The sequence below is a fragment of the Haematobia irritans genome, chromosome 1 (assembly GCF_050003625.1).
Source record: "Haematobia irritans isolate KBUSLIRL chromosome 1, ASM5000362v1, whole genome shotgun sequence".
Classification (NCBI taxonomy): Eukaryota; Metazoa; Arthropoda; class Insecta; order Diptera; family Muscidae; genus Haematobia; species Haematobia irritans.
In genome coordinates, this window is record NC_134397.1 from 163,580,394 (window position 1) to 163,594,178 (window position 13,785).

A 13,785-nucleotide genomic window follows, 5' to 3' on the forward strand; every position below is an offset into this window, starting at 1 on the left:
AATTGTCTTTCCTGGAGAGTTCACTTTTCGAGTGTAGTATTGTGTCTTTCACCTTAGATCAATATTATTTCATTACAGGTATTCTATGAAAAATACTTAGATCCTAGTATAATATTGGCCAAAATATCCTAAAATCTGGTATTCTCTATTTAGAATTCCCAAATACTTGATATTCATTTGATGAATGGTGAAGAAAATGGAGGCAAAGAGAAGCAAACAACAAAAAAGAGAACCGAAGATACACTTGTACGCGTTTAGGGAGAAAGGCTCAAAGTGATTGAACCATCGGAACAAATAAACAACACTGGGACGAGTTGAAATTTGCACTGCAACAAGATTTCTTAGTTTTTCAAAAAAAAAAAAAAAAACCAAAGGGCTTTTGAATATAGCTTGAGGAGGAGGAGAAGTAGTGGGAAAGCTTCAGTAACAAAAAAATGTTATACCAGAAGTTGTTTAAAATTCATTCGAGGATTTTACAGTTTCCTCATCTCGAATACAGTTCTTTTCGTATCCGAGATATTGTTGGTGTTGTAGGAGATTTTCGTTTCGTTTTGTTTTTTTTTGTCGTTTTTGCTGGAATTTTGTCAATTTCTTGTTAGTTTACTGTTTGCGTTTTTGTTATTTTTGAATGTTTCTGGCTGTTAGTCCTTTGGTCTGATGTTTGTATTGGATTGGCGTTAGACACTGGGTATTTAGTATTCCAAAAGTTGTTGTCGACTCTTCTTCAGTTTGTCGTTATTGTTGTAGTGCATTCTGTGTTCCAATATGATTTGGGAAAATCAACCATAATCAAATTCGCTTGGCACTTTTCTCTTTTTTTTTGGTATTGTTGTTATTTTGCATTTCTGTTTCGCCTCGGTCCATACTTTTTCGCCATGTTTTTTTTTTGTATACCAGCTAAACTCAATGAAAATAAGTTCCGCAAATAGTTGCTTGACAGGACAGTGGCAAATATGATTTTTTTCTGTTGCTATTTTACAAATTAAGGAATTTTGTTTGCATAAAACATCAACGAGCAAGAGAATGAAGGACACAAAAAACCAAAACAATTTTTGAAGTTAATGTAATTTGATTATATAATTTATTGGCTTTATTGGTTTTTAATAGTTCTTGGAATAATCGCTAAAAAAAAGATTACGGAGAGATTTCCATTTTTACATTCTTCCTATTACTTTCTATTCCAATGAGGATTAACATGAAAGTAAAAAAGCAAAATATTAAAATAACATGAGAGTTTATGCAATCAAAATTTTAGAATAGTTAATGTGCAAAATATGAAGACAAAGGGAACGATAATAATTAAAACTACCTTCCCGGCGATCTATCGTGTTCTACAGCGCATTGATATGATATCAAGTCTCATATTTTAGCTCGATGATTGTGTTCACGGCTTCTATAACCATGGGCGTAGGCACGAATCCTACCAGGGCTGGGCAAGATGCATTTACAGTTGGGCCGAGCCGAATCTAATGTCCCCTCCATCATAGATTGTGTAGAAACTTCTAAGAAAGACTGTCATCCACAATCGAATTACTTGGGTTGTGGTAATACTTACCGATGGCAAGGTATCTTAAAACTTCTTAACATCGTCTTCTAAATTGTAAGTTAGCTCATACGTGGTATATATTAGACAAAAAAAGGTATATGTCTACAAAGAATTACGAACCGATATTTACTTTTGCGCGGTAATTAGTGGACCAGAATTCAAATATGGGGGTCGCTTTATATGGGGTCTATATACAATTACGAACCGATATGGACCAATTTTTGTGTAATTGGGAATCGTTTTATTTGAGGGTTATATATAACTATAGACCGACAGTGACCTAGATAAGCATGGTTGTTAGCGGCCATATGCTAGCACAATGTACCAAATTTCAACTGAATCGGATGAAATTTGCTCCTCCCAGAGGCTCCAAAACCAAATCAGGGGATCAGTTTATATGGGTCTATGTATGATTATGGACAATTTTTGGTTTTGGATCGGATGAAATTTGCTCCTCCAAGAGGCTCCGGAGGTCAAATCTGGGGATCGGTTTTTATGGGGGCTATTTATGATTATGAATCGATATGGACCAATTTTTGCATGGTTGTTAGCGACCATATACTTACACCACATATGAAATTTCAACCGGATCGGATGAATTTTGCTCCTCCAAGAGGCTCTGGAGGTCAAATCTGGGGATCGGTTTATATGGGTGCTATGTATGATTATGGACCATTTTTAGCCTGGTTGTTAAAGACCATATACTAACACCACGTACCCAATTTCTACCGGATCGGATGAATTTTGCTCGTCCAAGAGACTCCGGAGGTCAAATCTGGGAATCGGTTTATATGGGGGCTATGTATGATTATGGACCATTTTTGGCCTGGTTGTTAAAGACCATGTACTAACACCACGTATCAAATTTCAACCGGATCGGATGAATTTTGCTCCTCCAAGAGGCTCCGGAGGTCAAATCTGGGAATCGGTTTATATGGGGGCTATATATAATTATGAACCGATCTGAATTAATTTTTTCATGGTTGTTAGAGACCATATACTAACACCAATTACCAAGTTTCAACTGTATCGGATGAACTTTGCTCCTCCAAGTGGCTCCGGAGGTCAAATCTGGGGATCGGTTTATATGGGGGCTATCTATGATTATGAAGCGATATGGACCAATTTTTACATGGTTGTTAGAGACCATGTACTTACACCACATATCAAACTTCAACCGGATCGGATGAATTTTGCTCCTCCAAGAGGCTCCGGATGTCAAATCCGGGGATCGGTTTATGTGGGTGCTATGTATGATTATGGACCATTGTTGGTCTGGTTGTTAAAGACTATATACTAACACCACGTACCCAATTTCAACCGGATCGGGTGAAATTTGCTCCTCCAAGAGGCTCCGGAGGTCAAATCTGGGGATCGGTTTATAAAAGGGGCTATATATAATTATGGACCTATATGGACTAATTTTTGCATGGTTGTTAAAAACTATATACTAACACCACGTACCCAATTTCAACTGTATCGGATGAATTTTACTTCTCCAAGAGGCTCCGCAAGCCAAATCTGGGGATCTGTTTATATGGGGGCTATATATAATTATGGACCGATATGGACCAATTATTCCATGGTTGTTAGAAACCATATACTTACACCACGTATCAAATTTCAACCGGATCCGATGAAATTTGCTTCTCTAATAGGACTGAATAATCTAAGTGAGCCAGAAACTTAATCGGGCTGCCACTTTTAACTTTTAAGAGGCTCCGCAAGCCAAATGTGGGGGTCGGTTTATATGGGGGCTATACGTAAAAGTGGTCCAATATGGTCCATTTGCAATACCATCCGACCTACATCACTAGCAACTACTTATGCCAAGTTTCAAGTCGATAGTTTCTTTCTTTCGGAAGTTAACGTGATTTCAACAGACGGACGGACATGCTTAGATTTCACAACGACTCAGAATATATATACTGTATGGGGTCTTAGAGCAGTATTTCGATATACTGAATGACAAAATTAATATACCCCCCATCCTATGGTGGAGGGTAAAAAAATTTAACTGAATTGAGTTCATATATGGAATGATTTTATTGAACTTTGTTCATTCATGTGGACAAAACTTACATATTTGCGGTAAACATTTTACTTCAAAATTAGAACTACTACTTACTCTTTTATTTATTTATATGGGCTGGGGTGACAAACATATTTCTGGAACTAAGCTGAAATTAAAAAGGAAGATTTAAGAAAAAATCCCAAAAGTAACAAAACAGAAATAAAAACAAGTATATACGGATGTAAGTTCGGCCAGGCCGAATCTTATGTACCCTCCACCATGGATACCGGTGGCAAGGTGTCCAGAATTGAAATATGGGGGTCGCTTATATGGGGGCTATATAGAATTATGAACTTGATATGGACCAATTTTTGTGTGACTGGGGATCGATTTATCTGAGGGCCATATATAACTATAGACCGATATGGACCTAGTTAGGCATGGTTGTTAACGACCATATACTAGAACAATGTACCAAAACCAAACCAAAACCAAATCTCGGGATCGGTTTATATGGGGCTATGTATGATTATGGACTGATATGGACCACTTTTGGCATGGTTGTTAAATATCATATACTACACGCAAAGAAAAAAAACGTTTGGAAAACGTGTACCGAAAACGTTTTTCTTTTGTTAGAGTTTTTTGAATTGCTTCGAGAATTTTAAACTTTTATCACCAAAAAAATTCGTTTGTTACAAAATTTTTATTTTTTCAATAAAAAAAGTTATTTTTGAAATAACAACACAGTCCATTTCGTTTATATCAAACACTGTTCTTTTCTGACTTTAGGTCTTTAATAAGACACATTTTACAGTTCAAAATTTAATATAGTACAATGTAATGTTGAACATTTTTTCGGAATCTTCCGAATATATCTGGAATATATGTAAAAAAACAAAAGCAAAAAAAAAAAAACTTTGGCCGAAGCAGGGATCGAACCCACGACCCTTGGCATGAGAGTCGGACGTAGCTACCACTGCTCCACGGTGCCAAACTAAATGTTTGTTTCTGTTAAATAAACTTTGTTTATTCGGTTCGTGGGCGCCGCAAGCTATGCTATATAAATATAACTTATATGGATATTTATCTATTGATGACCATAACAGGTACATAGCTCAGTGGTTAGTGTGTTGGCTTACAATGTGCATGGTCCGCGGTTCGATTCTCCGTCCAGGCGAAAGGTAAAAAAAAATTTAAAAATTTATAAAATCGTATAATTTCTTCTACATTGTTGGTATTACAGGAAAAGGTGTTAAGAACTAAAAATCCTCGTGGATGTGAGAAAGATGTGAGGGACAATGCAATTAGCAAGAAAATAATGTTTTTTTTTGAGCTAGTCTTTATGAAATTGTTTTTACATCCTGGAAAAGAATAAACGTTTATCACAAAAAGTATATACTTTTCTTCCAAATACACTTCCTTACAGCGAAAAGCAAATGAGAAACGAACTTTGTTTGTCTAAAATTTCGTTTGGGAGGAAAGAATTATTTTTTTGCGTGTACCACCACGTACCAAATTTCAAGCAGATCGGATGAATTTTGCTTCTCCAAAAGACATTGGAGGCCAAATCTGGGGATCGGTTTATATGGGAGCTATATATAATTATGGACTGATAGGAACCAATTCATGCATGGTTGTTGGATACCATATACTAACATCACGTACCAAATTTCAACCGAATGGGAAGAATTTTACATTTAAGAATTTCCAAGGGACTCTGGAGGTCAAATCTGGAGATCGGTTTATATGGGGCCTATATATAATTATGGACCGATATAGACCAATTTTTGCATGGGAGTTTGAGGCCATATATTAACACCACGTACCAAATTTCAACCGAATCAGATGAATTTTGGTCTTCCAAAAGGCTCCGGAGGTCAAATCTGGTGATCGGTTTATATGGGGGCTATATATAATTATTGACCGATGTGGACCAATTGTTGCGTGGTTGTGAGAGACCATATACTAACACCATGTACCAAATTTCAGCCGGATCGGATGAAATTTTCTTCTCTTAGCGGCCTCGCAAGCCAAATCGGGGGATCGGTTTATATGAGGGCTATATATAAATGGACCGATGTGGACCAATTTTTGCATGGATGTTAGAGACCATATACTAACACAATGTACCTAGTTTCAGCCGGATCGGATGGAATTTGCTTCTCTTAGCGGCCTCGCAAGCCAAATCGGGGGATCGGTTTATATATAATTATGGGCCGATGTGGACCAATTTTTGCATGGTTGTTAGAGACCATATACCAACACTATGTACCAAATTTAAGCCGGATCGAATGAAATTTGCTTCTCTTAGAGGCCTCGCAATCCAAATCGGGGGATCGGTTTATATGGGGGCTATATATAATTATGGACCGATGTGGACCAATTTTTGCATGGTTGTTAGAGACCATATACTAACACAATGTCCCTAGAAATTTGCTTCTCTTAGAGGCCTCGCAAGCCAAATTTGGGGGTCCGTTTATATAGGGGCTATACGTAAAAGTGGACCGATATCGCCCATTTGCAATATCATCCGACCTACATCGATAACAACAACTTGTGCCAAGTTTCAAGTCGATAGCGTGTTTCGTTCGGAAGTTAGCGGAATTTCAACAGACGGACGGATATGCTCAGATCGACTCAGAATTTCACTACCACCCAGAATATATATACTTTATGGGGTCTTAGAGCAATATTTCGATGTGTTACAAACGGAATGACAAAGTTAATATACCCCCCATCCTATGGTGGAGGGTATATACAAAGTAAACAAGATATGCAACATCTAGGTTTTTCTTTTTCCCGGACTTTTTGGGATTTGGGATTTTTTGTAACACTAAAAAACTGTTTGGAAATGAAAGAAACTTATTTCGATTTCAACATCGTTAAACGGGGTCACTAAATACACATGTTCAGTCAACATACCTAAAAGGGAAACACTACTTGTAATACGATATACGACATTACACTTGCAAAATCCACTTTAACTAGACTTCAATTGTGGTTGCCCTATAAATTAGGGCTTTAAACCCCAATTTTAATAGATTTCAAGCCTAAGGTATAAATTTGAAATTAAAGTAACTATCTTGAAAAAGGTTGGAATTTTCTTATTTTATAAAAAAAACATCCTTGCAATAATTATTAAATATTGAAATTATGGAATTGCCAACGTGGGTTTACTCAGTCTACCAGTCGGAATGTCGGATTACAGAAATATGACAATCATAAATTAGGAAGTGCAAACTTGTTTTTAACAATTGGGAGCCCGTTGGAATCTGGATTAGAACCCACGACAATGTATGTTCCACAAGGCAACTACTACGACTTGGTACCATAGTTATTCACATTACACTTCCAAAAATCCACTTTAACTAGATTTCAACTGTCATTTGCCATATAAAACCCTCTATTATAAATAAAATATTGTAAAGAAAATTTCACACGAATTCCCGCACTTCAAGCGGGAGCGAAAAAATAGCAATTTCCCGGGATCCCGTTCCCGAGAAAAAAAAACCCTAGCAATACCCTCTTCGCCTAGAATTGACGCTTTTTATACCATACCACCAAAAAAAAGCGTCGCCAAAAAAGTAGTGCAAATATTCTTTTTGGATTGGTGCAGAATTGGCGCAGAAGCGATGAATTTAATATGGGCTTGTCATAGGACGGATGTCCTCCATGTGAACACACGTTGTTTTAGATGTGAATTCAAAAATTTTGTGATATTTTGCCAAATAAATAATTTTTATAATTTTTTATGGTAATACTTGCATGCTAACGCTTGTCTGACACGTTTGACCTCAAATATTTTTTAAAAATTTAAAAATTTTCCAGAATGGACATTGCATTTTTTGACAAAATTTTAATAATTTTTATCAGTTTATTAGTTAATTCTTACTCTGTTTTTAACCTATTTCAAACAAAAAAAAAAAAATAAACTTACCCATTAAAAATTTGAAAAACTAGAGTTATATAAAATTCAATTAAAAGAACTTTCTGTTTAGCTAAAATAAAGAACATCTTTGGGAGAAAATGTTTGGAAGTGCTTTTAAAGTTGTGCCTTTAGAAGAACTTCCAAGTTTGTTTGATGGGTTGCCTTAATCAGAACGAGAAACGAGAGTCCTTTATCATCGATTAGAATGCAATTAGTTGGATTGTTTTAATTATGATAATTTTTTTGAAAATTAGAAAAATTTCTTTACTATGATTTGGCTGTTATAATTTGGATACCTATTACTTAAATTAAAATTGTTCTATGATCATAATTTAGCTTATTTGCAACAGAATGATTTTCTTGCTTTCCTTGTTCTTTACGCAATTGTCTTAATTTCTAAGTACATATTATTTTGCTGTCAAACAATTCCAGCAGTTTTCCAAGAATTATTCAAATTAATTTTGAATTTTTTTCCAATACAATATTACTGTAGAGTATTGGGGGAAGGAGGGAGGGACAAATGATACGCAAACAATACACCACCAAATTGAAAAGACAGTTTGTTACTTACTTGTACTTGTTGTTGTTGTTGTTGATGTTATTTTTGCTATGGAAGACTGATATTTAATGCAATTTATTATAACAAATTTGCATACGATTAATAAACGTTTATGTTCTTGTTGTGTTTTTTTTTTTGTTTCTTTGTAGATTGTCATCTTGGGGAAATTAAATTTCCTTTACAGTGACATCTTCTCTGTGGTTGAAAGGTGAGTGTATGGCGGCTGCTGTGGAGGAGGTAGACCACATGTTGCGATGCCATCAAATGAAGATAAAACAGGTACGCTTTGTTGTCTTGTTGTTTCTTTTTTCTTCTTTGCTATATTTATTTTATTTAGCATCGATTCTCTTCATCAGCAAATCAAATTCAAATTTGACACATGTTACAACGATTTTCCACCTGATGTCTCCTTGTTTAACATGAGTTTTGATTAAGTGACATTTGTAGTCAGACAACGCCTATGTGAATGCCCTACAAGATTTAGGAAAAAATTGGCAGTTACTACACGGATAGAAAATATATGGTTTTCATACACTCAAAAAAAAAAGTTTACTTGGATACGCGTTGACAGTCGCCTTCAACCGATGGTGTCCGGAAGCCACTGTGGTACAATGGTTAGCATTCCCGCCTTTCAGACACAGGGTCGTGGGTTCAAACCCAGTTTCGACCAAACACCAAAAAGTTTTTCAGCGGTGGATAATCCCACCGCAGTATTGCTGGTGACATTTCTGAGTGTTTCAAAGCTTCTCAAAGTGGTTTCACTGCAATGTGGAACGCCTTGCGGACTCGACTATAAAAAGGAGATCAGTGATAATAGAGAAGTTCACCACTGTGGTATCACAATGGACTGAATAGTCTAAGTGGACCTGAAACATCGGGCTGCTATTATACCTAAAAGTCGCCTGAACTGATTGCACCACCGCCGAATTTGCAATAACAACGTCTAACGATTATTTGAAGAATTTTCATGGCAAAAGAATAACGAAAGTCCTTCATGAAATCTTCAACGCCCGTGGACGGAATTCCGTTTGATTTTTTTATGAACGTTTCCGTTTTATTTTGTCACCGTCCGTTCACAATTGTGGAACGTAATTTTTTCTATAAGTGTGTTTGCTTTTGAAGAAACCACTTTATATCCAAGGGGAATTTCGTTTGTCTAGAATTTTGTCTAAAATAAGGGAAAGTCTTTTCGTGTATTAATTTTGTGACCTAAAGTGAAAGTTGCTTAGAGTATGGTCACACTGGGCAAATATTTGACCAAAAAGACTGTCAAACTTTTTTCAGTAGAATTTTCAAAACATTGCTATCGTGATGCTGTATATCCAATAAAATGTTTGCTGGTTCAGCTGTGGTAACGAATTCTTTTTTGAATTATTTCAAATATTTGCCTAGTGCGACCGTACCGTTAATCAATGTAATTTTGTCAATATCTTTTCCACTTCAGGTTCCATAAAATTTGAAGGGTTTCTAAATCTTCTAATATACAAAAATAAGTCGGGTTTTCCTTCCTGACGCTTTAACTCCAGAACGAACCGATTTGCATTCTTTCGAAAGATCTCGGGCTCCGTAAGGTTTATAGCAAAGAAAATTCAAGAAAAGTTTCAACGGAATAGCGGAAAAATCTATGTTTACATACATCGGACATTACAAAAATTTATAATTTCAATTCATCGCAGTTGCTTTTGTTAAAAAATAATTTTATTTTTAAGTTAGTGCATATGTTTGTAACACCCAGAAGGAGACGAGATAGTCACATGGTGTCTTTGGCAATAATGCTTAGGGTGGGTCCCTGAGTCGATATAACCATGTCCGTATGTCCGTCCGTCCGTCTGTCTGTGAACACATTTTTGTGATCAAAGTCTAGGTCGCAATTTAAATCCAATCGCCTTCAAATTTGGCACATGTTCCTAATTTGGGTCAGAATAGAACCCTATTGATTTTGGAAGAAATCGGTTCAGATTTAGATATAGCTCCCATATATATCTTTCGCCCGATATGCACTAATATGGACCCAGCAGCCAGAGTTTTATACCGATTTGCTTAAAATTTTGTACAAACATAACACTTAATCGTATAGTAAAGTGTGCAAAATTTGATTGAAATCGGTTCAGATTTAGATATAGCTCCCATATATATCTTTCGCCCGATATGGACTAATATGGTCCTAAAAGCCAGAGTTTTGGCCCAATTTGCACACGGAGTAGATTTAGCATTGTAGCTATGCGTGCCAAATTTGGTTGAAATCGATTCAGATTTAGATATAGCTCCCATATATATCTTTCGCCCGATATGCACTTATATGGACCCAGATGCCAGAGTTTTATCCCGATTAAAATTTTGCACAAGAAGTGCAATTGGTAGTATAGTCATGTGTGCCAAATTTGATTGAAATCGGTTCAGATTTAGATATAGCTTCCATATATATTTTTTTGCCAGAAATAGACTTATATGGCCCCAGAAGCCAGAGTTTTGGCCCAATTTGGTTGAAATTTTGCACTAGGAGTACAATTAGTAACATAGTCATATGTGCCAACTTTGATTGAAATCGGTTCAGATTTAGATATACCTCCCATATATATGTTTTTCTGATTTCGACAAAAATGGCCAAAATACCAACATTTTCCTTGTTAAATCGCCACTGCTTAGTCGAAAAGTTGTAAAAATTACTCTAATTTTCCTAAAACTTCTAATACATATATATCGAGCGATAAATCATAAATAAACTTTTGCGAAGTTTCCTTAAAAGTGCTTCAGATTTAAATGTTTCACATATTTATACCCTTCATCACTACTGTGGTCATTGGCGTAGCTAGGGGGGGCTATGCCCCCCCAGAATAGTTCTTGCCCCCCCCATAATCAAAGCTACAGTTGTTTTATATTTTAATTCAAGCTTTGCGATGTGTTTAATCCAATTAAGATTGTGGCAGAGAGAGTATGTTAAGCATATTTTTTAGTATTGATATTTACATTACAACTAAAAACACGTAATAAAAACACTAAAAGGAAACTTGAGACGCACATTTTCAAAAATAGTCAATTTATAACTACGTTGATTAAAATCATAAATCGTCACATGCCCAATTTACCATCTAAAATCGTCAAAATCACGAAAAATCCACAGAGTTAGCACCGCTGCTCTCGACAGTTGCTTCGTTGTATTCTGTTCTCAGAGAATTTTTAAAAACTAATCGAAGATAGACGTTTTATAATATTCAATTTATTTTTTGCCTTTTATTTAATTTTTTATTCTTAGTATTTTTTATACACGATGAATATGTTAAGTTTATGTTTTGCTTTTTGATTTCTAGTCCTGTTTTAAAACACACATTTTAAATAAAATTTACAAATCATATGTTTGTTGTCTTGAATAAAAACAAATTACAAACAATATTTTTCAAACACATACTTAAAGCAATGCTTTTATTTTTTGTTATATTAAATAATGGTAAGTTGCTATTTGATTATTTATAGCGGTGTCGTGGAACCGGCTCCCACACACAATAAAATATTTTTTGTCTTCAACCATGAAATTAATTGATCTAATTAATTATACCCTTCACCACTACTGTGGTACAGGGTATAATAAGTTTGTGCATTTGTTTGTAACGCCAAGAAATATTGGTCATAGACCCATCTTTTAGTATACCGATCGGGTAAGAATTAAAATCTGAGTCGATTTAGCGATGTCCGTCTGTCTGTCTGTCTGTCTGTCTGTCCGTCTGTCTGTATATGTAATTTTGTGCACAAAGTACAGCTCGCAATTTAAGTCCGATCGTCCTCAAATTTGGCATAGGGCCGTTTCTTGAGACAGAGACAATTGCTATTGGTTTTGGAAAGAATCGGTTCCGATTTAGATATAGCTGCCATATATAATTATCTACGATGTGGTCATAGTTATTTAATGAATCTCGCAAATCTTGCAAAATATCAGCCAAATCGGTTCAGATTTAGATATAGCTACCATATATATCTTTCGTCCGATTTAGACTCATATGACCACAGAGCCCAAAGTTTACTACCGATCTTCATGAAATTTTGCACAGAGGGTAGAATTGGCACTCTACCAATGTTTGGTACACTTGATTGAAATCGGTTCAAATTTAGATATAGCTCCCATATAAATCTTTCGTCCGATTTGAACTTATATGGCCTCAAAATCCAGGGTTTGCCGTGATTTGCTTCAAATTTCGCACAAGGAGTACGTTTAGTAGTATAGGTAATTGTGCCAAATTTGGTTGAAATCGATTCAGATTTAGATATGGCTCCCATATATATCTCCCGTCCGATTTGCACTCATATGACCAGGGGGGCCAAAATTATACTCCCATTTACGTGAAATTTCGCATAGATAGCAGAATTATTATTCTAACTATACATGTCAAACTTAGTCAAAATCGGTTCAGATTGTATATAGCTCCCATATATACGTACACCAGAGTTGGGGAAATATGGTCGACTGTTTCATATTTTAGACCCATTTTCAATGGGATTTTCCTCCAATTGACAGGATAGTTTCCACAGAGCATACAAATATGACCAAAATTCTCAGTTTACACAAAATTCTGTGATGATTTCCCCATATCTTAGCCATATCCTACACACTGCAATGCCAAAATTTCCACAGAACGGATGAATTTTAGATAAGGCTCCAAGTCGCCCTACACATATCTTGGCGAGATCTAACCAATATCCTTGTAAAATCGCCACTGCTGCGTAGCAAAAATTGTAAATATTACTCTAATTGTCCTATATGTCGAATACATATGTATCGCCTGAAAAATCATAAATCTCTTTTGTACAATTGCATTAAAATTTCTCTCGCTTCATATTTCCCATATTTTTTACTAACATTGTGTATCATCCCAGGGCGTTAGCCGATTTAAATTTTAATTCTAGAGTTTATGTAGAAGTACAAAAAATTGTTTCCATTAAAAGTATTTGTATCTGGAAATGCAAACATTTATATAGCTCCCAGCAAATTTTAAGTAGTTGAGATGGTAACACAAATGTTTGTCTACATAGTGGTGAAGGGTATAACATAGTCGGCTCCGCCCGACTTTAGACTTTACTTACTTGTTTTTAATTGAAATGTATTCAATCAAAAAAATGATAGTATCAATCATCAAAGCCAATTAAAAAATTAATTGATACAACTAATTTTTGTGATTGAGTTTTTTTTTTGTTTTTGATTGATTTTGCTGCATATTGCCTTTAACACCGCAATAAAATTGAGGATGTATAGTTTTATCAATAGGGGTAATTTATCGCTTCGGAAATTTCGACAAAATTTTGATGGATGTCTGGGGGGGCATAGCCCCCCCCAGAGAAAATTTCTAGCTCCGCCAATGACTGTGGTACAGGGTATAATAAGTTTGTGCATTTGTATGTAACGCCAAGAAGGAAAAGTCTGAGACCCATCGTTTAGTATACCGATCGTCTTAGAATTAAATTCTGAGTCGATTTAGCGATGTCCGTCTGTCTGTCTGTCTGTCTGTCTGTCTGTCCGTCTGTCTGTCTGTCTGTTCACGTATTTTTGTGCGCAAAGTACAGTCCGTTCGTCCTCAAATTTGGCATAGGGTCGTTTTTTGGGACAAAGGCAATCGCTATTGATTTTGGAAAAAATCGGTTCAGAATTAGATATAGCTGCCATATATATTTAGCCCCGATCTGGTCATAATTGGCGTATTTACCAACCGATGTTCTTCAAATTCAGTACATCCGAATATTTTATGAGT